The sequence below is a fragment of the Lissotriton helveticus genome, chromosome 6, assembly GCF_964261635.1.
Source record: "Lissotriton helveticus chromosome 6, aLisHel1.1, whole genome shotgun sequence".
NCBI classification, from domain to species: domain Eukaryota; kingdom Metazoa; phylum Chordata; class Amphibia; order Caudata; family Salamandridae; genus Lissotriton; species Lissotriton helveticus.
The window spans coordinates 386,232,770-386,257,518 of record NC_136067.1 but is presented as its reverse complement, the minus strand read 5'-3'; the positions used below and the strand labels follow the sequence as shown (position 1 = coordinate 386,257,518).

Here is a 24,749-nt window from a genome sequence, read left to right as displayed (position 1 = left end):
GTCTTGTGCAGTATGCGGAACCGGCTCTTGAGTAGGCCGAATGTCCGTTCTATACAATTCCTTGTCCGTATGTGAGAAACATTGTACCGCCGTTGCTGTGGTGTAGCCGGGTTGAGGTATGGGGTGAGGAGGTATTCCCGGAGGGCGTAGCCGCTGTCACCTGCATGTGAGGGGCAGAGGGTGAGTGCCTGTGCTGCGCAGCTACATCATTGCAATGTGTAATTGTTGACAATGTGTACTTACCAAGTAGGTGTCCTTCCCCAAATTCTCCCCTGGCCAGTCGTGTGTGGAGGCCGCTGTGCCGGAATATAAAAGAGTCATGGGTACTCCCTGGGTACTGGGCCACGATGTCAGTTATGATAGTCTTGGCATTGCAGACCATCTGTATGTTGAGGGAGTGGTATGACTTCCGATTCCGGTACATGTACTCCGTCGCAGCTGGGGGGCAGATGGCAATGTGGGTGCAGTCTATGCATCCTATCACAGATGGGAAATGGGCCACATTGTAGAAGTTTAACTTTGTCAAGTCCAGTTCCTGTTGGCTGGTGGGGAATCTGATGTGTCGGTGTAGCTGGGTGAGCATTGCGTCAACAAAACTCCGGAGGCAGCGTGACATGGTGGGCTGGGATATCCCCCCTGCTGCGGCTACTATCCCCTGGAAGCTACCAGAGGCCAGGAGGTGCAGGCTACACAATACCTGTACATGTGTAGGCACTGCATTGGTCCGCCTTGTTGGGTGCTGCATCAGGGGGTGAAGGTCGTGTATGAGTTGGATTATCATGGCCCCATTCAACCGGTACTTCGCATAGATCTGCTCCCTGGTTTGTCCCAGCAGGGTGATCCGCTGGCGGAATATCCTGTCCTGTATTCTGCGTCTCCTCCGTGCTGCTCGCTGTAGCCTTCGCCGCCTGACCACCATGTACATTCCTGGCATTGTGAGACACCAACTGCTGCTGCTGTGTCTCCTTATGTGTGTTTGGTCAGCCCTGTCCCTGTTCCTGATTGGCCAACTGTTTTTCAGAATTTTCGCTAATCACTTTTATGGTTACCACCTGCTTTGGGTTGTCCTTAATTTGCGCGGCGCTAATGGAGATTTTGAGGTTTTTCGCTATTAGAGAATTTTCATGAATTCCGATTGCGCTAGTATTGCGAATTCGCGAAATTTATTCTCTAATTCCGTGCTTTGGCGCTAACCTACTGGGATTCTGAGAATTTATTAACGAATTCGCAATCTTTGTTTTGCGCTTTGGTTATTTTCTTCATGAATGCCGATTTGGGTAATTGCGGGCGCAATGGCATTTTCGCAGCTATTGCGCCCGCAATTTAGCTTCATGAATCAGGCTGTAAGTCACTAAAATTAGGGAAACACTGAATAACACATCTAGCCTATGCAGACAATCTTGTAATTTTCTCATTAACAGCCAAAAGCCTTCCAATATCAACTATTGAGACTTGATGAATTTAACATGACAAACTGTCTTTTGGTCAATCAATCTAAATCGAAAGTACTGTGCTTTCGGAAAATTAAAAAGCAAAACACATGGGAAATCAGTAACATACTAAATAATAAAGTAGACGGTTACAAGTATCTTGGTGTATACATAGATGACAAATTGAAATGGACGTCTCACATTCATCTACAGAATCACAAAGTAGGAACAACAACGAAATCATCAGAGGTTTTCAAGGATCTATGGAGGGAGAGCTACTAATTGATTACTCTATTATGTTTAACGCAAAAATCATACCATACTTGCTTTATGGCTCACTGGTCTTCAATTCAAGAATATTACATGACATGAACACAATATATATGCAATCCATCAGATTCCTGTTTAACCTACACAAAACATGGTACGTCTGGAAAAGAATATTCCATCACTGTGGATGCTCCAAATGGCAGCTAAAATAAATTATATTGGTTAGTGCAGTAGAGCCTTTGCTGACTCGCTTAAGCGGCTTATCCTAGAAGATCTATAAACAAATGTGGATATAAAGGGAGGATTGAACCTTTCACTATGAAGAAAAATAGTCGAAGCAGAAAAACGACACTAACTAACAAGCATTTACAATGCAACGGTCTCGGCATTGCAAAAGTTAGAGCTATTAGCATTGTAAATGAACGCGAGTTTAAGGTCTTGACATTGTAAATGACAAGGTCTTTTATTTATGTTTTAAAAACCAAAACATAAATAAAAGTCATTGTCATTTACAATGCCAATAGCTCAAAGTCGCGTAATGTGTATGGCAAACTACAGTAGCCTCCTGACGAGTGCCCTTTCACTTATTTTTTTACAACTGAAAGCCCTGGCATTTGTTTTTTACAAATTAAGCACGGGTGGTGTCCGTGTCTGCATGGCAGTGGTGGTGTCCGTGTGTGCATGGGAGTGGTGGTGTCCGTGTGTGCATGGAAGTGGTGGTGTCCGTGTGTGCACGGCAGTGGTGGTGTCCGTGTGTGCATGGGAGTGGTGGTGTCTGTGTGTGCATGCCAATGGTGGTGTCTGTGTGTGCATGGCAGTGGTGGTGTCTGTGTGTGCATGGCAGTGGTGGTGTCCGTGTGTGCACGGCAGTGGTGGTGTCCGTGTGTGCACGGCAGTGGTGGTGTCCGTGTGTGCACGGCAGTGGTGGTGTCTGTGTGTGCATGGCAGTGGTGGTGTCCGTGTGTGCATGGCAGTGGTGGTGTCCGTGTGTGCATGGCAGTGGTGGTGTCCGTGTGTGCATGGCAGTGGTGGTGTCCGTGTGTGCATGGCAGTGGTGGTGTCCGTGTGTGCATGGCAGTGGTGGTGTCCGTGTGTGCATGGCAGTGGTGGTGTCTGTGTGTGCATGGCAGTGGTGGTGTCTGTGTGTGCATGGCAGTGGTGGTGTCTGTGTGTGCATGGCAGTGGTTTGACCGTCGTGTCTTCGTTGCGCAGCTGTTTGTTATTGTACCACTGCTAAATCCGACGGTTTCCGAGGCCTGTGATTAGTAATGGCAGATCCTGCCAGCACAGGGGGCCCCGGTGGGATTCCACGGGGTCTGTGCATTAAGTATATGGTCATATCATCTCTCAAACAGATTTTATACGGTTTACACAAGCCTCACAACGACCTATTTATAATGCGGCGGTTGCCGGCTGGATAAATTATTGCACTATTGCTGTGAGCACACCAAACTTATATCTCCACATCACCGACATAAGCGGCTTCATTTTAATTTCTTGCAAAGGGCAAAGTCACCCCCACCACGATCGCCAAAATAGACCCTGACAGATCCTCCAACTTTCCGAAATGTAACCCACCTGATGCTGACTTTGCTCACCTCACATGGTCCTGCCCAAATATTAGTCAATATTGGAGCACTATATTCGTACACCTCTCACTGATGCTTGACATTGCACTCCTCCCTGACCCCTTCCTAACGCTCTTTAGGCTTTGTGGCAAACATTCCAAAATTGGTGCGCAGACACGGGCCATTGCACTATTACTCGCTAAATGGGAGATAGTGCTACATTGGAGTAACAACATCAGCCCGACAGTTTAGGCTTGGATAACAAGCTTAGTCACTTGCATTTCTATGAGCAAAATCTATTCTACACTCCAGTCTCCCACCTCCAGACCTAAGGATATCTGGCAGTCACTGCGGGACTCCCTTCTAGCACAGGACAACAACACCAACGTAAATACATGCGAGCCTCACAACAACATGAAATGCTTGCAGAACTCCAACGATAATGCTGTACTGTTATCTATTTGTAACCACAGCTGAAATGCAGGACAGAATGCTGTGTCTGTACTATACAACATTGAATGCTCACCTTCCACTGATAACACTATTTAATGTGCCATAACCCATTTAATGGTACTTTTTTGTATATAATTATTTTGAAAATTATATAAAGTCTTTTTTTTTTTAAGAGTTAAAGCACAAAAATGGTTATGAATTAAACCCCAAAAAACAATGAAATTCACAAGTTATGGTTAAGAGTTGTAGCTTTTGACTTCTGCCGATACTCTGATGACAGATTATAATTTTGACAGTGTCCGAACTGAAAATAATGAGTGTGTTATGAGCCTCGTGTCCACACTCTGCATGTAGGCAGGAAGCTGAATCTCTCCATGTCGTATAGAAAGGCAGAGCTCTGTGACAAATGTTAGCAAAATAAAGGTATGCTCTCTCCTGTTGGAGAAGAGTGAGCAGAGAGTCGAAAGAGAGAAATATAAAACATTGAAAATAAGGCAACGCTGCTACTACAAAAAAAAGCTCACGCGCCACGCGCTGGTATGCAGACTCCCCCTGCATTCCAGCAGGCGCGTGTCGCGATCCGGGCTGCATTAGCACTGTGGAGACAAGACCTGGCCACGCGAACAACGTTATCCTATGGGGAAACGCTGCGCGCGGCCAGGTCTTGTCTCACTTCGGCGTCTCAGACTGCTGAGACGCCGACAATAGTTCTCGGCGAGAACGCGCTTTCAGCGCGTTACTAGCCGAGCCCTAAAAAACCTCATTGAGTTTCAAAGAGGTGTATGGAAGAGATAAATAAAGAAAACACTGGTGGATAACGGTCATGAGGAAGGCTTACTAGCTTTGTTGAAATATTGCTGAAATATAAACTTGTAAATCTTATTATAGATTCCTATAGTACCACAAGACAATAATATACTAGCTCAAATTTGGAAAATAAAGTAAAAATTTAAGATTTAGATTGATGTATATACCAATATTCCAGTTTGAAGGACCGTGGAATATCTACTGTGCTGGAACTGCTGGATGTCGGTTGTGTGGATATAGTGATAGGTCAATTGGATATATTATCTTTCTGTGCACTGCGCTACTGGGTTTTCCATTTCTTCATTGGTTTGCTCTTGAGTGAATACTTTATTTCACAGTTCTACATCATCATTGACCAACTCTCACTGAGGAGACATAGGAAAACAAATCCTCTTAAATTACCCACCTTGACTAAAGGCTGCAACCCAAGCAGCAGCAGCATAACATTCCAACAGAAGATGTCTAGGGGAGACTATCAGGAAGTTCACCACAAAATACAGAACCCTGCATTGACTCTGAAGGTGATCAGAGGGAGAAGCACTCAGAAGCACTCAAACAAGGAGGAAACCTTAGAGCTTTTAGTGAAGTTTAAAAGAGAACTAATATCAAAAGTCCTAGGTGTAAGGCAAAAAAAGATATACATGCAGGATCTGTTGAGGTTAAAGTGGCAATGTGTACGACTGTCTGGCCCTTGCTAGAAGACCTCACTGTTTCAAGAAAACAACCTCACCTCGCGGAAGTGTTCATAAAGCCACACTTGATGCTCACACGTCCCAGAGAAACATCAATTGTTTGAAACCCTTTCTCTGGTATTCCAAACACCTTCACTTAGTTAACTATCAATGCTATTGCAACACCTTTAATATGTGGTCATACGAACAAACTGTGTAACAATATTTCCTTTTTGTCTACTCAAACCTTTTAGTAGCATTTCCATTGCCTCTATGCCAGTATTTTTCTAGCTCTATGGTCCACAATACTAGTTGGGACTCTGGAAAGCCTGAGTCGAACTCTAAATAGAGTGGGGCTAACATTTTTGGAATGAGAATTAAACCTCAAAATTGGCCATCCTGAAAGTAAATCTCGTTGTAAAGTATAAACAGCATATCACACACATCGGGACCTGCCAGTAAACAAATTCATTCAATCTCTTATGGGAATCATTACTGAGGGATGAGTGCAGCTAAAAGTTGTCAATAGCGCATTAGAATATAGGGCCTTTCTTAGACATTGGTGGAAGGGAGACTCAGTCCAAACGAGACATATATCCCTTCCATGTTACAATTGCCATAGGCTATAAAGCATTTGTAATCCGGTGGGCAAAATCTGTCACGTCTGAAACCGAGTATCCCGTCCGCCAAACTCTAAGGCCCTACTTCTTAGCTTAATACAGTAGACTGCTAAATTTATGATTTTCTTTCTTCTACTTTAGAAAGCAAAAAATTGCTTGAAAATCATATCATGGGATATAATTAGACATCCGGGTATTAAATTACATTTCTTAAAAATGAATGAATTGATTATATGACAGACTGTATATCATAGATTATGGTATTTAGAATGGATTGAGTGGTAGATTATGTGTGACAAGCTGTGATAAATGAATACAGAGCTGAGTGGGAATAGGCAAATAGCTGTAAAAGTTAATTGACTCGTAGTTACTGCAACTTAATTATTGATAATATTTCTGTATTCAAAATCTTTTGATGTTTTGTTGTAATTTGAGCTGGGAAAAATGTGTGAATTTGCATTTGCGTAATTAGGCGAATTGTTGGGGAAATTAGGTAAAATTACACAACATTATGCAACATACAAAACCGCCACTTGGAACTATATTTTAATGTGAAATTTGTACTCACGTCTCTTATGGATGCAAGGCCGCATTCCACGTAACACAATTAGCAAATACCAGCGCTGCATACACACCGCTTGCATTCTGGTAGTTTCTGTGCGGTCATACTAAATTTGTGCAGCAACTGGTGCGCAATAATGTATAATAACCAAATTTATGAACGGAAATTTCTACCGAGCCTAGTTGTAACCCAGATAGGAAATAATATCTGTCATTTCATTTGGTTCAGTAAAAGTACAATGGCTCGGGAATATTACGGATAAACTGTTTCTTTTTTGCATATGTAAGTGAAAGGCTAAATATGATACATATATTTTGCTTTTTCAAATATTGGTTTAATTTAAATGCATTGGGCCTATATTGCGATGGATGATCAAGAAGAAAACATTGCAACCGGAGAAGTGAATGTGTTCCAATTTATAAAACAAAGGCCTTTTTATGTGTCTCCATAAGTTATTGTGCTTTGAAAAATTATTGATATACTTTAGAGAGTATTAAAGAAAGTGCAACACTTTTGGAAAAAGCAACAGGCAAAGATGCCCCACACAAACGTTATTTGCCTGCATGTTGTTGAGGTTGTTTTGTATTTGTTACCAAACTATCAATCTGTGTCACTCCGTAAGGTTAGTAAGGTGTCATTTTGTCTTGTGGTGTACTATGTTTTTATGTATAGTGTGGACTGCTGAGGTGAGGTTTGTGTGTGTGTGTGTGTGTGTGTGTGTGTGTGTTATCATATGTTTATTATAAATGGTATCCGGTGTTAGGTGGCAGAAGGTTATTCGAGAGTTTGGTTGTGGTGTACATTGGTTTTGTGTGGTTTCATATCTGGGATCTTTTTGGAGAAGCAGTGGGTTAAGGCATTGCATACTGGAAGTTGAACAAAAGTGGGCTTCTACAGTTTGGGGTGGTGAGTACTGTGGCGCCACACTATGTTTTAGTGTGTCAGTTGTGCATCAAGCTGATATGTTGAATTGTTGGAGAGTGTTCTATGCAGTGTGAAGGTATGTGTTTGTTGTTATGATGTGGGATTCAGTCAAATGCAGTAGGGGTATCTTCTGTTTCGTGCAGTTGTGTAGCCAGTTTGGTTAGGTCTGTTTCAGTGTTATGTGATGTAGTTTGATGCAGTAGAGGGTTGAGCTGCAGTGTCTTGTTGGGTATTTCAGAATGGTACAGTGATGTGTTTTGATAGTCTAATGTAATAAGTGTGGCAAAGTATTTAATATACTGAGCCCACTTGCTGCACATCTTTCCATGTGTGCTGTGCCCTTGGCCCTTTGGCTTGTGTAACTCTTTCCCTGGATCCCCACCTCCTCTATCTGTATCTGCCTGTCTGTCTGTCCCAACTCAATGGCCCTCAGTGATTTTCTCTTCCCTGTCTCAGTCTATTTAGATTACGGTTCTGTGATCACTCTTCTCCTGTAACTGTTTGTATTAGTTTGTGTCAACCCTGTGTAGGCGACTCTTTTCATCATATCGAAGCCCACCTGACTGGGCGCGAGCTTGGCTTGCTCCCATATGCATGTCTGCTTCTGACTTTTCTTCACCTACTTTCCTGTCTTTTTTCCTTTTAAAGTTTGTTTGTCTGTGTATTTATCTATGCATCCACATATCAGGTACTGTTCTCTGTTCCCTGTGCTGTGTTAGTGTCTTAAAGTGAATGTGCCTGAGCCCTCTTTACCAAAGTGTGCCTATGGTTTGCCTGACTTTGGTGCATGTGCCTTCTTAATCCATGTGTCTGATCTACTTGTTCCTCCAATTGCCCTGGCCTGCTCCACATTTTCCTGTATTCTTTCTATTAGGGTACTTGTGTGCATGGGCGTGTCTGTGTTTCATATCTATGCCAGCCAAGGTTTGATGGTTGTGTGTTTGCAAATGGTTGGCAGGCACCAGTGCTAGGGAAAGATGTGGGTTTGGATTCTGCCTCTTTTATAGGAACAATGTATTTTCTGAACCACATGTTCTGAAAAAAGTCTTTTACGGTATGTGGCTTTGATATAGTTGCTTTTTTCACTATAGTTAAGTTCTAAAATAGCCCGACAAGGACCAATAGAGGTATATGGGCGTGTTACATCTGAACTAAAAAAGAAGGAATACATTGAGATCGGGGAAGGGACTTTGGATCAACTAGCAACATGCAAGGAAACAGCGCAGTCAGTGACTGGTTGGGTGTGAAGATCCTAAAAACTGAAGATGGATAACATTTTGTAGGTGGTTTGGTCAGGTGCTTTCCTGTGGGTCTAAAGACAAATTTGATGTAGGGTTTTTCTGGCAGAGTTGTACACCGAAATGTGGTAGTGTAAACTGTCAATTGGGTCTTCAGACTAATCTGGTGGCTGTATATGAATGGTTTGGAGGTCGAGTGTGCAGAGAGCATTATAAATGTGGTTCTGATGAGGTTTTCCATCTGAAGAATTTCCATGTTGCCCATCAGTGCCATACTTGGCAAGGCTTTCCTCAAATGGTTCCAGTGCAGGGTTTATTTGGATTCTGAGTGATTGGTGAGACGTGGAGCAATATTAGCACACCTGGACTTGCACTTGACCTTATTCGAAGGAGCATTTTTGCAGCTGCACACATTTAAGTCTTCCCAAGAGGCTCTATGTCTCCATAGACCAATCTGGATTACATCCTCCAGTACATAGTGTTGTGACAGATATAGCAGCATGTGGAGTTGACAGAAGTTTAATTATGTTTTCACTACATTGTTGATTACCCCCTATGTTCTTCACGGTCTTTGACAATATAGGATTGGCCAATGTTGGCAAGCTATGTTACTAGGAAAGGGGCTTCCTTTAAGTTGCTGTTAAGGGTTTACTTTGTGTAATGAAATAAATAAAAAGTTACATTGTGCAAGCATTCTATTGGGTGAGGAGTAATTTGTACATCTTTGGTAGTTGTATCACGTTCGATAAAATAAATGAAATCAGTATGATTTCAGGTAAAAATTTGTGTGACACATTGAAATACTCCAAACAGAGAAATGGGAGGAGGTTTCCCTAATAATCGTGATAACTCGTCTTTCCGTAAGCCTCAACGAACTTTCCAGATGAAAATAGGTAACATCTGTGAGGAAAAAATCAAATTCAGGTTCAAAGACTTTTTGGGAGACTTATAGGGAGTAAGTAGGCAAGCCTCTGATGCAGTTAAGATACCAAGGGGGAAACCAAAAACCCCATTGGCTCCAAAAGTAGGTGTGGCAACATGTTCTGGTTGGCGGGGGCAGGGAGGGGGGGCATTTTCTCGAAGGATGCAGCATGAGAAGATGATGACAAAATCTCTATAACAGAGTGCTCATAAAAATGTCATACACGCCTCTGTAACTTATCTATACCGGACAGGATGATACTTTCACAACAAGACATATGCCTCAATGACGATGAATTTGTAACTATCAATTGTGTTTGAAGTATGATGTGGCCTACTGGGACACAAAGGCGAGGTGGGGAAAGGCATAATACCCAAGTCCCAGGCAGGAGGAATGAGTGACGGGGTCCAAACTACACTTAGGCTCTTGTTATGAGTTACACGGTACTAGTGGGGTGCAAACTCTAGACCTGTAATTACTGGTACCAAGCGGTAACACTGTGCAATTACGAGTTAAAGCACACAGAATGGGTAATACCTGTACAGTCCCAGTTTTACCTGCTATAAACCGACATGAAATTCCCAATTCCATGGGGTTTAATGCTCTGGCTTAACATCGGCCTTAAGCCTATGTACTGGGTGGGGCTGGAGGGAGTAGGTGGAGAGGTTAGGGAGTGTCAGGATTCTGCCAACCATGATGTCACTTACCAGGCCCTTTACAAAGTTGCCTTTACATCAGAATAGGTCAACATACAGATCAGCACTTTAATTTAGTTTCAGATCACCTTTTAGTCCAGGTCGGTGGCAGATGCCAGGTAGTGGAATACTCTCCCTGAAATATGAGCTTGAATTCTTAATCTATCTTTCACAGGCAGATGAAAACCTGGTTATTTTCGCAATTACAATGCCCTGGGTGATTTCCTGGCTATTTCTGCAACTATGCTGCTAGGGCTGATCCCCTTTCCCTCTGGTGCCTTATTCAGTGACGGTGCTTTGATGTCTATTGGTTTTATGCGCTACATAAATTCAAATTAAAAATCTGGATCCTTCTCTATATTTAGTTTACACTACCACATTCCCTGTACCCATTTTCCTGTTTTGGCATTTTGTAGTATCTGTTTCTGTCCCTTGTTTTATTGCATCTCTGTTCCTGTGTTAGCCATTGATCATGGTCTACTGTCTGCACTCTTCTTGATCTGCCCTGTTATATTCAGACTCCTTGCCGAGTTTATTCCTGTTTGTCTGCATATTTCTGTCTTGCCTTGTTTGAGTGTAGATTTTTCCTAGTCTTGTTTTCCGTATTGCAGCTCTCTGAATCCCAGTCTTATTCCTGATCCCGGTACTGCTTTTCCCTGAGCCCAATTTCCGTTATGGTGTTCCTTGTTCTGATCCCTATTGCTCTGGCTTGTGGTTAATTCTGATTTTCTTAGCTTCCTAGGATGCCTGTTAGGCTCCAAGGTTGTGCATTTGGCACAGAGAACCACCCTGCACTCCTTCTACACAGGAGCTGCTCAGTGTCTCCTAGAACTCTGCAAGATTAACATGTTCCCTGCGTTCGCATAAGATCTTTTCACCTCACAGAGAGGTCATTTCTGAGGCGCAGACAAAGTATCATTTATGAAAGTTTGTACATCATCTCCCTGCTTTACCTTTCTGTTTTACCACTCATATTTTCCCCTTAGACTTCTAATTCCCTATTCACTGCCTGTTCTAACCTGCTTCAGTCCTCAGCTTCTGTACTACTTCCCTTCCAGGCTTCAAGCACTCTCTTGTTTATATTACACATAAGTTATCCAGTCTGACCCAGAGAGTCCCCCGACAGATCACCTGCTAGTTCCCTGACAAGTGGAGGAAAGGAGAGAAGGACCTGGGACGAGACCGTGTTGCTTTTGCAGCCAAAGCACATAGCGATTTCACTGGCCAGGTTTTCTAGCCTGTAAAATCGGCTCTGAATAAGTTCATTTCCTGAGAGACTATGAATAACTGGGTATATTAGGTTGAATAAACTCACTGTTCATTTGGGTTACAGCTGGGAGGAGGAACTCTACGCCTGCCTTAAGAGCCGTGTTTGACTGATCAGGTCACTGTAGCTATTAAAGAGTGGAGGGGAACTGGGACAAACCATGTGAAATATCGACAGGTGCCTAAGTAACACAGTGCCATGTGTATGATTTTGTATATTTCTGTAGGGTAGAAGGTAAAGCAAAGCTTTTATTGATGATTTCCCAGTTCTGGTTAAGACGGTGCCATCGTTTAGTTTTAAAAGCCGCAGATACGTCTAGAGGGTTAATTCTTGTTATTGGTGTTGATTAGCCTTAGAGTATCTGATATTGGTACTGAGACATTGCGGTAGAATTCCTCAGGCTAATCCGATACAATCAAAAACAAGCGTCAATCTATCACATCATTAAGACCACAAGAACATGCAACACGATTCATGCATGCAGAAGATTTCATTGCCAGCTGGAAACAGTCATCTCCAGGAGACACGCAGAGCAGTCAGTGAAGTGAAGGCGATACTGGAGCAAGAAAGAGAAATGCAAGGAGAGTTACTGAGACAAGCCGAGACAATTTTTTTTAACCATGCAATCTGAACCACACACAGCTGCTACATTGGATTTCGGTCATGCAGCTATCTAAAGCAACAAGAATGTTTTTAGAAAAAATTATAACATACAATATAGGAAAGTCACTATCAGAGAAAAAGAAAGGCGGATTGTTCCATGAGTTTTCCGGCATCAGCCAGAGTATTTTAAAGGAAAATTCTAATTGTCATTTGACGTTGGTCTTCTAAGCTATTAACCGTGGCAATGAAGCACACGTCCTATCACACGCCAAATGTGAGATGGCACTTAAGGGGCTTTAGAACCATGTGCCATGCCATATCCACGTGAAACATGGTACATGTGTAATATGGCTCGGCTTGCAATCTGCCCTCTTAACGAGGATTCATGAAATAGACTGCACATGTCCTAATTTTGAAGTCATGCACAGGACATGCACCAACGTACATATCAAGGTGCAGTGTCCTGGCTTGTGTTATTAACCAGTTACGACTTGCACTAACGAGGATAGTGAGCCCGATTACAGAAATGTGGTGCTCCAAGAGCAGGCACACACTGGGCAGTTCACAAAGATGATTAGCTTCAGTTTTAAGAGGCAGTAGGTATCTCCTATGCAGGCAGGGGAAAAGTGTGTGACCTCACCCACCTGCTGGGGATTCTTAGGTGGGGGGTTTCTGGGTCATCTGTGCCCCCCTGGAGCCTCAGAGCCATGCTCAGAGGGTGAACTTACTGTGCACAACCTCACATATATGGCACACAATCTGGGCACACCCTGGCGGTGTATTTGCTCTTTCACTCACATCTGTATAATAGTTCTGGCTCATGGGCAAAGGCATTTCAGCTTTGGGTAAGACCAGGTCCCCATGGAAATTGGGGACCTCCTCCTTGTGCTCGTGCCACTCCCTGTTATGCAGTGGCAATCCAAATTACAGAAGGGGCTGCACAAGCATCAGAAGCCCCCTCTAACAGCACAAGCATTAAAAATGCAATAGATCTCGCCTTTTATTAAGTTAAAGCCATTTGCTTCGCTATACAATACCATTAGCAAAGCAAATGGCTTTAACTTAAAGGCGAGGCTTATTGCATTTTCAATGCTTGTTTTTTTTTTGCAAACCTGAAACTATCTTTTCTCTTTTCAAGAAGCAAAACAATTCCCTTTATTTGAGTGTATTTAATGAAAAGCTTTATTGATCGGAAGCGGTCAAAGTTACAAATGTGGATCATACCTTGCCTCTCATATCTGAGGGCATGCAGTTTTATTTGTCAGCTTTTATGGACTCTCAAAACAGATATTTGTTGTCAAGCTTCCGTTTAAATACAATACACATTCAAGTTTCTTTCCTGAAAAAGGGTGAATGATCTAGAGTCCTTCCACTCTGTTGATGTGATCATATATCTGGTCAAAGCACTTTATATCTTAATCTGTAGATTTTATAAAGACATTCAGAGGTGTAGGAAGGGGGGTGCTGTGGGTGCGGGCCGCCCCGGGTGTCATCACTGAGGGGGGTGACAAAATGGCAAAAATATGTGTTTTAAACACATATTTATCATTTTGTCACCCCCCCCCCCCCCCCCCCCCAGTGATGACGCTTGTCCCTCCCGGCTTGACAAAATGGCAAAAATATGCATTTTAAACAAATATTTTTGTCTTTTTGTGTCGGGGTGACAAGAAATTTTCTACAACGGGTACCAACTGACCTTGCTGCGCCACTGAAGAGGTTAGACATTGTTATCTGCACCCACTGATAAAGAAAGTTGGCTAAAGACACTGTAAACCTCCATTATTATTTCTGCAGCATCTGCAAGATGTATGTACCTGTTTAGTCATGATATTTTTAAAACAATCACTTAAGGTAAGAATACTATTAATTTCTAGATGAAATACCAGCTTTTAAATCTTTTAAGAAGCAACTGTAATGCCTTTTATATATCCATTTTATGTTACTATGTGTTCTTGTCAATACAAACTGTCCTTTAACTTTTGTTGTATTTTATGGTTATTGAATCTGATAAAGATTCATTGACTTGACTACAAATGTAGGTGTTATTGATGACAGTGGAAATAGAGAAATCAGACTTTTGGAAAGCGAATTTTTAATGATCCCGTTTCCTCTTTCACAAGCCACAGAGACCAGAAGACTAATACTGTGTAAAGTTGGGATAAAAATGCACGCAAAAGTAATTGTCCAAAATGTTGCTGCTGTGCAAGTTTGGCATATCCTAATAAAGTGGCAGAAGTCCACAATACCAGATTCTTCTGTGAACCCAGCAAGGGCTCCAATTTCCTGCCTGAAAGTGCGCAATGAGCGCGCTTTGTAACCGTAGTCCTACACGGGGACAGGAGAAGCGCACGCGTACAGAGTGAACTGGCGTGTGCGCGTGCACATCGCCTGTCCAGGAGCGCACATGCTTTGTCTCCCTTCGCAAACCAAAGTGACACAAACACATATTGCACCGAAGAAGTAATACGACCCCATAGTCCAAGTCCTTGATTTTTTTTTATACATTAAAAGACTTATCCAACTCAGCTTGGCTCAAGTACCAAAATGAATCGCACTCCCACAGTAGGCCTCTCGTGAGTCATTCCTCAACTGGTCTGTCTCGAAATGCGCAAGACTTCCTCCAAGTTACCTTCAGTCCTGACACAATGCTGAACAGTTGTAGTGTTTCAGTTGTCAGGTCTACCCCGTGTATGGATCCCTTAAGTAAATTATGATGTCAACAGTGTACAGGGATATATAGCTTATGTCATGCCCTATACTGTCAGCACTATCATATTATCCATGCTTCTAAAAAAACTCATGACTTTCTCTATTGCCATTGTGAATAATAAGGAGGATAAAGGACATCCCCAAAGGATTTAGTTGCCTATGGGCATGCACTGAATATTTCTCAGTTTCAGAGAATCCTAACAGTGTCTTCAGTCAGCTCCAAACAATTATGTCAGGACCCAAGTCCAGTTCAGGTAATACCTTCAGCATGTCAAACGCTCTTTCTAGTCATACAGCTATGTACACTGGAAGCCTTTCTAGATGTCCCTGTTCCCCTACGTTCTGGAATAGTCCTGATATTTGATCCTGTATAAATTAATTTTTTTAGGGTGTAATATGTCTGGTATTATTCTAGCTATAAGGACAGCTAATATTTTGTTTAGGATTTTATAATCTGTGTTCAGCACAGATGTTACAGCATATATTTCCCTAGTCGTGCAAATCTGTTCACTGATTAAAGGCGTGCTGCGATTGAGTTCTGTATGTCCATAAGCTTACGCTCCAGTTTGGTACGTTCCCGATTTAGGTGAGCAAGAACCCCATATATTCTGGCTATACAAAGGGCCCATGGCACCACTTTAAACACTTCGTATTCAGATTAAGTACTTAAGGCTGTACCTCTGTTTCCGCAAAGGAGTTTTACCACCCTCCCTCACTGTTTACCTGAAACTGAGATCCTCTAGTGCTGTTACTTCCAATCTCCATGTAGGTACAGTTGTGGTCACTCTCCAGCCCCCACACGTTGGCTTCAGCGTGAGTGGGATATTCTTGGATAGGATCTTACCAAGGTACTCCGTGTTTGCTACTTTAGTTACTATGGTAGGGGTGCAGACAAACATATCAGCCTGAGATGCAGGCCATGCACAGGGGGGCAGAGGAATATTCCTTTTCATCTGGGTACCTCTTTTGCCATCTGCTATTGATACTCTACCCAGTCTATCAATATTCTCCTCCGTAACACTACAGGGAAATCATGTAGTGGTAGGTGTGATCTGTCCATCTGTACGTCAGTAACACAGTTATAGTGTCTTTCCAGCAGCCTGGCCAGGTGCACTAACCTTGCTGTGGGATAAATTGTCCAAAAAGTTTGCCTGGTTAAATTTTGGGACATAAATGCCATCCAGCCTACCGGCGACCAAGACATAACCACCTCATTGTCTATTAACCCATTGGCTGCTCTGAAACGACGGTCCTTTTACTTCTCACGGGGTTTATATTATTCAAGTAGGAGCACGAGTACACTAGTTTTGACACTTGTGTCCTTGTTTTGATTACTAGAGCACCCCACAGAGCACCTGAGCATGTAGTCTTCGTGTGGACATTTATTCAGGGCATACTGAAATAACTTCTTTGTTCTTTTCTTTGTCTTTTACATGTTTGTTTGTCCAATTTACACTCTTGCAGAATAAACTCAGTTCCTCTCCTAATGTGAGGGAATCTTCTTAGTGTTTTTGACCATTTTTTACACTAGTAACCCCAGGTTAGTGTGGGCCTTAGCACGCCCATACCGCCGGGGTCTCCAATACACTACACTGGTCCTGACGAAAGCTTGACGAATTGTTCATCTAAAGGCAGAAACATGTTGACCAACACCTCGGGGATAAAACGGACTTCTAATTTGGTCCTTTATCCTACACTCTTGTTTTTATTCATGTCTAATTGGCAAAACTAATACATAATTTTTTTGACACAATTGGACATTTTTAAATTCACTTATCTCACTCTTCACTAATCACTGAACCAGCTCCGCAGTAAACTGGCGTCGTAGCACACTAGGGTGGCATTCGCCCACTCCTGGTGGGGCCCAATGATGAAGCATTTCACCAACTAGGTTGGTGAGTGAGGGCCTTTTGAAGAACCAAAAGTGGTTTAATTTACGTGTTAATGTTAGAGAATGTAGATACATACTTGCTCTTCTCATATGATTGATACACTTCTTTGTTGTTTTCCTGGCAACAAAAGATGTACATGTAACATTACTGCTTGTACATGGTAAATTTACAGCAACAACTTAATTGGGAAATCTGTCAAACAAAAAAAGAGGAAGGGAAGACTTTATTAGGCAGGAAGGAGACATAGGGGATCTTGTGAAGAATCAGTTAAATAACAGCTGGTAGTGCAACATGCTGCACTTTAAAGTCTTGTGAAGTATTGGCTCTCTGAGGTAGAGTAGATTTTGCAAATTGGTAGTTAACGTATCAGGTGAATAGGTACGTATTGAGTTTCTTGCTGAAGGAAATTATATCAGGAACTGTTCTTAATAGGATTGGTAGTGTGTGCCAAATTGTGAGTGTGGATCTGGCAAAGAATGGTTTTTGAACTTGCATTGTTCAGAATTTAGGGGGTCCCTGAATAAGAGAATCCTAGATGTGGGATTCTCTTACACCACCAGAGATTTTCAGGAGATCTTATAGGTAATTGGACCTGCCAAACTGGACTATTTTATATATTGAACAGCAGAATGTAAATTATAATTTGATTCTAGCTTCTAGAGGAAGGCAGTGAAGATGCTTCAAGAGTGTGCCCTAATTTCTTTTGTCAGTGATTCATCTCACTGCCGAGGCCTGCTTTCATGGGTAGGCTGGCAATCCAGTTAGGATGGCGTTATCTGTGTCCAGTCTGGGACTGAAAAGAACTTGAGCAGCAGTCGTTAGCTGATCACTGGAGAGTTAGTGTTTAATTTGTTTACGTTGGCACAGATGAAAGTTTGCCATTTGTGCCAGTTTGCTAAAGTGATGTTCAAGAGCGAGCCAGCGATTTCACCTGTGTGGCAGGAGTAGATGGACAGCACGTAAGACTTGGTTCATTTTTATGTTTGATTTGCAGGATATTAGCATGACTTACCCAACATGTATCTCCTTTGTGAAGTATTGGCAGAATACCATTCGAGATTTTAGATCTGGCCGTTTCGGACAATGTGTGGTCTAAATTCAGACTGTGAAGGTGAAAGACAAGAGTTTTCATCAATGTATTTATTTGGTTGGGAGGCAGCGCATTTCACCATGGCTATGCCGAACTGTGGTAGACTGGTGAGTGGCCTGTAGTTGCCAAAGGTTCCTGGATCGGCGTTGCCTCATAGTTGGTTTAGGACTGAGATTTGTCCAATCTTGAGGCTGTCTAGATAGCAGCGTTGTTTTCACAACATATATAGCATAAAGAGCCAATAATGCGACAGGAGATGGAAATTGTCTTATTATTTTGGAGGCAAGATGTCATCAAGGCACAATGCTGACCAACACTGTTTGATTATTTTTGTTAGATCGTCTAATTGTAATGCTTTAACTGTACTCTCTGTGTTGTTTGTTTTGGGTACACAGGTTGTTTTTGCCTAACTGGAAGGAGGAACTTTACTTTTGATCTTCTCTAAAATCAAATTTGCATTTCACTTTTATTCCGAAGAAGTGTTGACCTTCACTTTAGGATCTGACGTATTCTTGTTAATGAATTTGAATACAATTTTTGTGAGGTTCTGAGAGAGTGAAATTTGCTTTTTAATGTATGCGGCATCAACATTCTTTAAAATGGATTTGGATGTTTTTCTAGCTGTATTCAATCTAGATATAATTTCGGGCGAGACAAACTTTATTTTGTTGAACCACGGTTTATTGAGCAAGTTTCAGAGGCGCTTCCATCTTTTTGTGGCTACCTTATCTACAAAGTTTTTTTTACTGTTTTTGTGTAAATATTTAGGAATGTGTTCATGTTGGGGTGTTAAGCTGTGGGATAAGGGTTTGCAATTCTTCATCGGAAATGTTTCTTTACTGGCTCATCACTATTTTCTCTCTGGCTTGTCGACGATGTGTCAGTTTGTTCCTGAAAGGAATGTGAAAGAGAATCTAGGAGTGAGAGGACTTAAAAACTTCATTTGCAAGGTGGAAATGCCTTTAATTACGGATATGTTCAGGTTTAGGAATGTGCACTGATCAAGATATGAATTGAGTGGCACTACAGGTCATACTGTCCTTAAATAAGTCCCAAAAAGATTGGATTTTGGGTTACCCAAGTAAATGCAAAAAAAACTCTTAGCAAATAATATTAGTCGAAAGCAGATGCCAAGAGCTTTTCGCTGAAGTTTTTGGAAGGTGCTAGTAAGCCAGTAGATTATGTTGAGGAATAGTATGGAGCATGCCCAGTGTAAGCTACTTTCAAGAATTCAAAGGCTGTAAATGTTGGGATAGAAAGACGTTTGCAGGAGATAGATTCTTTAATGATGAAAGTAAGACCTCCCGTTTGTGATTGGCTATCGACTACGATTATTGTGTATTCATCAGACACAAGCGAGTCAGTAGGGTTTTGAGAAAAACATTTTGAGCCATGATTCAGTAATGTAAATTAAATCTTCTTTTGTCGAATAATAAGCACTGCAATTTGTGGGCAATGTGCATTGCACATCTGGCATTATGGAGAAGGCCTGCGTTTGATGATGGACTGAGCAGATTTACTTCGATTAATCATAAACAAATGATCAAGATTGGCTTTTTGTTGGTGTACCGAATGATTAGATTTTCTGTAGAGATGCAGCATCCGTCTGGATCTCAGCTGTAAGCACATTGTGGCACGAGATAGTTACACTTTCATCTCAAGCAATGTGGGTTCAGTGATCTTTAAAAGGAAGGTGAAAGTAGCCTTTTGAGTCAGGGAAGAGATAGGAAATAATTTGAAGTTGGACAGAGTTGTGGTCAAAGATAGGGGAGCTTTCGTCTCAGTCAGCGTGGGTAAAAAGATTTTTTTTGTTGATTTTTGTTTTATATAGCTGGGTAATAGATGGTGAAGAAGCTTTAAGGGATGGGTATAGGTAATGAAGAATTGTAAAAAGCTGGGCGATTAGAGTGGAGAGGATTTCCATATCTTTAAAAGGGCAAAAGTTATGCAGGTGACTGGAGAAAGGCATTCAAGTCAGTCTGTGGGTAAATAAAAGTATACAAAATCAGTGTGTGGGTGGCAGAAAAATTAATTAAGGAGGAATAGTGCATCAGAGAAAGGCAAAAGAGCATCAGAGTAGAGGTAAGAGTAAAATAATAGCCCCGTAACTTACAAAACCAGAGAGAGGAATGAGAGCTAAGTAGTAGTGTAGTAAAGAGCGTACAATGAAATAAGGACTGTAGGAAAGTTCAAAAGTAAAGTATAGAAAGAGAGGTTTCTTTAGGCCTGGGTGAAATTTGAATAATGTTGGGAATTTCACTTTACACTTTTTAGGCGAAATACCAGAAATTACGCCTTTAGGCCACTTTGCATAATTTCACACCATTCGCAGTAAAAAACAAAATGCACAAATGCACCATTCACTGTAATATGGGGGCCCCAGGGGGAGCAGTGCGTGAGCGGTCTACCCCTGGGGTCTTTCGCCAAAAATCGACCAGTCCGAGGGCAGCGATAGGCAGGCAGGTGCGAGGCAGGGGCGCGCGCGGTGGAACGTCACAGTGCGCGCTGAGGGAGTTTGTGAGGCGGCAGCTGGGTGGGCGGAGGCGGTTATTTTTTCGTAAGTGCGACATTGTTTACAGTTAGGTTTCCCCGTAGTGTGTTTTGTTATTGGGGCAGTAATTGTTTAAAACATGTCCTTGAAAGCGGAGCTGCTGGAGGCTCTCCGCGTTATTCAGGAGGCGGGTCGGGCTGATTTACTGTCGGTAGAGGCCCGTAGGGTGACGCAGCATTCCCCGGTCAGACCGCGAAGGCAGGCGGCGACCGGGGTACAGTGTGCTGTGGCTGCGTGTTTGCCCCAGAGCTCCGTCAGAGGGCGGGGAGCGTCGCGTTTAGCGAAAAAGAGGCCTGCCAGCGATTATGGAGCCAAGGGCACAGCGCGCCCAGTGCTGAAGAGGAAGGCTCATTTCCTGTCGCCAGTTGGGGCAACTGAGGACAGAGCTGCAGTGAGGGAAGAGTTAGTGGAGTGGTTGGCACCAGTTGAAGGTAGGGGCAAGTTGGCTGGGGTTGAGAGCGTTTGTTGTTTGCGCAAGGCGCCTTTCAAAGGATATAGCAGGCGTGGGGGGAAGCGTGGTGGTGCATGTCATGTGGTAGATACACGGACTGACGAAGTAAGGCAGGCATTGCCAGAGATTGCAGGAATGCCTGGAAATGTTGCCCTCGTTTTTTCTAAGTCTGCCACCTCACAGCAGACCCCATCATTGGTACTTTATTCTAGTGATTCTGAAGATGACCAGGAGGTACAGGAGCCTTTGGTAAACACAGAGTTTTTAATTAGTGAATGCACCTGGTGGTGTCCTGTCGCAAGTCAATAGTAATGTTGTTGTTAAGAGCCAGTTGGTAGAAGGTGCTGGCAATTTGCTCTCCAGTATTGAGCCCGAACTGGGGAATGTGTTGGATAGCAATTACCCATGCCAGGCAACAGATTGTTATTTTGATATAGTGGAGGTGAGGGCCCACAGGCAATCATTTCCCCAGAGTTTTGAAGGACAGGATGGTTCTGTTAGGGAGCCACTAAACCGTTATAATACGGAGTACATTTTTCCTCGTGCCAGGTCCCCTCCGGGCCAGAAGTCCCATAGGCACGCTCAGGTTATGAGGGAGGAAGAAGGCCAGTGGGTGTGGGTTTCCCATGACAAGACACATGGTCGTGATAAAGAGAACGTTTTGCAAGTTTTGGATACAGAGACACGACCCCTTCCCCTCACTTTTCGTCAGGTAAAACGGCAAGGATAAATATGTTTGTCGCAGCCACACACGACGTCCTTATAGTGGGAAAGCCTCGGCCAGCGGCGCATTTTGCGGTTGCCAAAAGTATTGCAGTGAGTGATGGGTCAAGTGCGGATTCTCTTCAAGTGGGCAGACCTAATGAGCGGAGGTCTGTCAGAGACTGGACTCGCTTTGATGGAGGCATAGGTGACGGTGAATGCCCTAGCACTAGTACTAAGCGGTCTGGTGGTGGGGATCAAAATTTTAATTTTGATGCGGACATCAATACTTTGGAGGAAGGTGAAGTTATTCGATGTGCAAGATAATGATGGGTGGGTAGGTGAAGGGAGGGATTTGTGTGGGTCAGGGAGGGGGGCAACTTGTTGTGCTCCCTCATTGCAGAAGTCACGAGTGGACCTGACAACTACAGAGAAGATTCCATGGCGTAAGCAGCAGAACGTCATACAAGAAATGCAGGATAGAGCGGAGCAAATTCCTAGAGGTAGGCAACAATGGTGGTCGGCCTGGGATTCAAATTGTCATAATTTAGACAAGCAGGTGGGGGAAGGTTTAAGGGACCAGGACAAACAGGTAAGGCCATGGGCTAGGAAGAAGGGTAATTTGCCTGATACCTTGGAAGAAGTCCCCATTGTTAAGGAGGGGGGGTGGGGGGGAGTGATGAGGCTGTGTGACAAGACAATCACCAGTTAGTTCCAAAAGCGCCAGTTACAGAGGTAAACATAAAGAAACGTCTTCCATACATGGGTTTGGCAATGCCTTTAGGCACGCATTTATCATTAAAAACGAAACAAAGAATTTGGGACCATGAATATGTAGACGTTTTTAAGTTGCTGCATACAGACGTGCAGGCCAAAGAAGGGTCGAAGGAAGAGGAGTGGGAGTTAGCGAGGCGCCCTAGGGTCCCACGCAACATTGAGAATTGGACTTCGGCATTTCTCATCTTTGCCAGCATATACACTGAAAAATACCCCGAGAGGGCGGTTTCCCTTTTTAAATACATGGATGTGGTGCGGAAAGCGCAGATGTATTTTGGTGGCTATTCATGGCTTAATTATGAAGAGGAATTCCGAGCCAGAATGAGTATATGTCCAGAGAAACCTTTGGGGACGTAGATGCAGAATTGTGGCTACAATGGATGTCATCGACAAATCCGCCAGCGACAACCCATACGGCTAGCGGTCTACCAGTTGTCTATCGGCCCTTTCTGCCGTGTCCCGCTCAGCCAGGGGCGGGTAACGCAGGGAAAGGTCAGATGGCAGGGTTCGGAACATGTTGGAATTTCAACAGAGGTTATTGCAGCTGGCCAGTCTGCCGTTTTAGACATGAATGTTCCCAATGCGGAGGCCGCCACCCTATTACCCAGTGTGTTGCAGTGCCATCAGGGGCGGAAGGACAAAGGGTGCCAGAAGCAAACCTTAGTGCGAGAGGAAGGGGGACCCCATTCACAATTGTTCAAAAAGGCGGCTACGCCAATTAAGTTAGAAGCTATGATAGCATGGTTAGACATTTACAGGGACTGGCATGCAGCGAACAAATTGTATTGGGGATTTCTTGAAGGTTTTCAGATCAGTTATCAGGGGCCTAGAGTACGACGCTGGGCTGAAAACCTAAAGTCAGCAAAAGAATTTCCCGAAATAGTACGAAAGGAATTAGCTGAAGTAGTGTCCTTAGGCAGAGTAGCCGGTCCCTTTGAGACGTGTCCCTTGCCTAACTTGATTGTGTCACCATTGGGAGTTATTGCTAAAAAGACAGCTGGTGAGTTTAGAATGATACAGCATTTGTCCTGGCCGGAGGGCCAATCAGTTAACGATTTTATTTCTCCCATGGATACAACAGTGTCATACACGTCAGTTGATGAGGCCCTGAAAATGTTCAATAATTTGGGAAAAGGCACGGAGTTGGCAAAATGCGATATTCAATCTGCATTTAGGTTTTTACCGATACACCCGTCAGATTTTGAGTTGTTGGGTATGTTTTTCGAAGGATGTTATTACGTAGACAGAATGCTTCCCATGGGTTGTGCGGCCTCATGTGGGCTATTCGAGATCTTTAGCACCTTTTAAAATTGGGTGTTCACACAGACTTGTCAGCAGGGTGAAGCATGTCACTATTTGGACTATTTTCTTTTCATGGGCAGAGGGCGGACACAGGACTCTCAGGTGGCATTGGATAAATTTCAGACATTGGCAGAGAATTTGGGTGTGCCCTTAGCACCGGAAAAGACGGTTGGTCCTACTACAAGGTTAACTTTTCTTGGCATTGAGATTGACACAATTGAAATGATAGCAAAGTTGCCACAAGACAAATTGCAGGAGATTAAGGCGTGTGTGACAAATGCATTGGGACAAGCAAAACTGGAGCTGAGACAGGTACAGCGTTTACTAGGTTATCTGAACTTTGCATTCAGAGTGATCAGAGCAGGCCGTACCTTTTGTAGAACTCTGGCCATGGCTATGTCATGTGCATGGCTACCTCATCGTAGGGTGCGCATTTCTAGAACAGTGAAAGAAGATTTGAAAGTTTGGTTGACATTCTTGCAGGAGTTTAACGTGGTCCCATTGCATTTCATAGAGGAGCAATTAGCTTGGCAGGTACAACTGTATTCTGATGCAGCGGGCTTCAAAGGTTTTGGCATATTTTGGGACGGACGATGGTGTGCCGAGGAATGTCCGGAGAACTGGAAGACACAAGGGAGGAGTATTGCCTTTTTAGAACTATTTCCCCTTATTGCGGTACTGATGGTATGGGGCATAGAATTTCAGAACAGGTCGGTCCTTTTTCATGTAGATAACATGGCTGTAGTGAATCTAATCAACCATCAAAAGGCTAAGGATTTGAGGGTTTTGCGGCTGCTCAGGGAATTTATGCTGATCAGTTAGAGATTGAACATTGTCTTTAAAGCAAAATACATCCCTGGGGTTAATAACTGCATTGCTGATGCCTAGTCTCGTTTCAATTGGCAGCGTTTTCGTGCTTTGGCGGCAGAGGCCAGCAAAGCCCCATCCCAGACACAATTTGGGGCCTAGGGGTCTGAGAATTACTCAACTGATAGAGGACTCTTTGGCTGAGACTACTAGGAGGAATTAAAAACAAGCATGGGCGGAGTTCTTCAGTTATGTGCAGTATTTTCAGATCAGTAGCAACACACAAGTATTGGTTCCCATTATTTTAGATTATATTTTGTTTTTGTCTAACAAGAGTTTATTGCCTAACACAATAAGGGGTAAATTAGCTGGGATTTCATTTTATAGGCGTTTGCATTGGGGCATCGACCCAGTTGATAGCTTTCTGGTCACAAGGAT

At 43.2% G+C, this 24,749-nt stretch overlaps 1 protein-coding gene across 1 annotated transcript in view; it reads right to left on the bottom strand.

Annotated features, from left to right (window-relative positions):
- Positions 1–24,749, bottom strand: part of MBOAT2 (membrane bound glycerophospholipid O-acyltransferase 2) — a 907,083-nt gene that overhangs the window by 78,804 nt on the left and 803,530 nt on the right. The gene's annotated exons all lie outside the window — the stretch shown is intronic.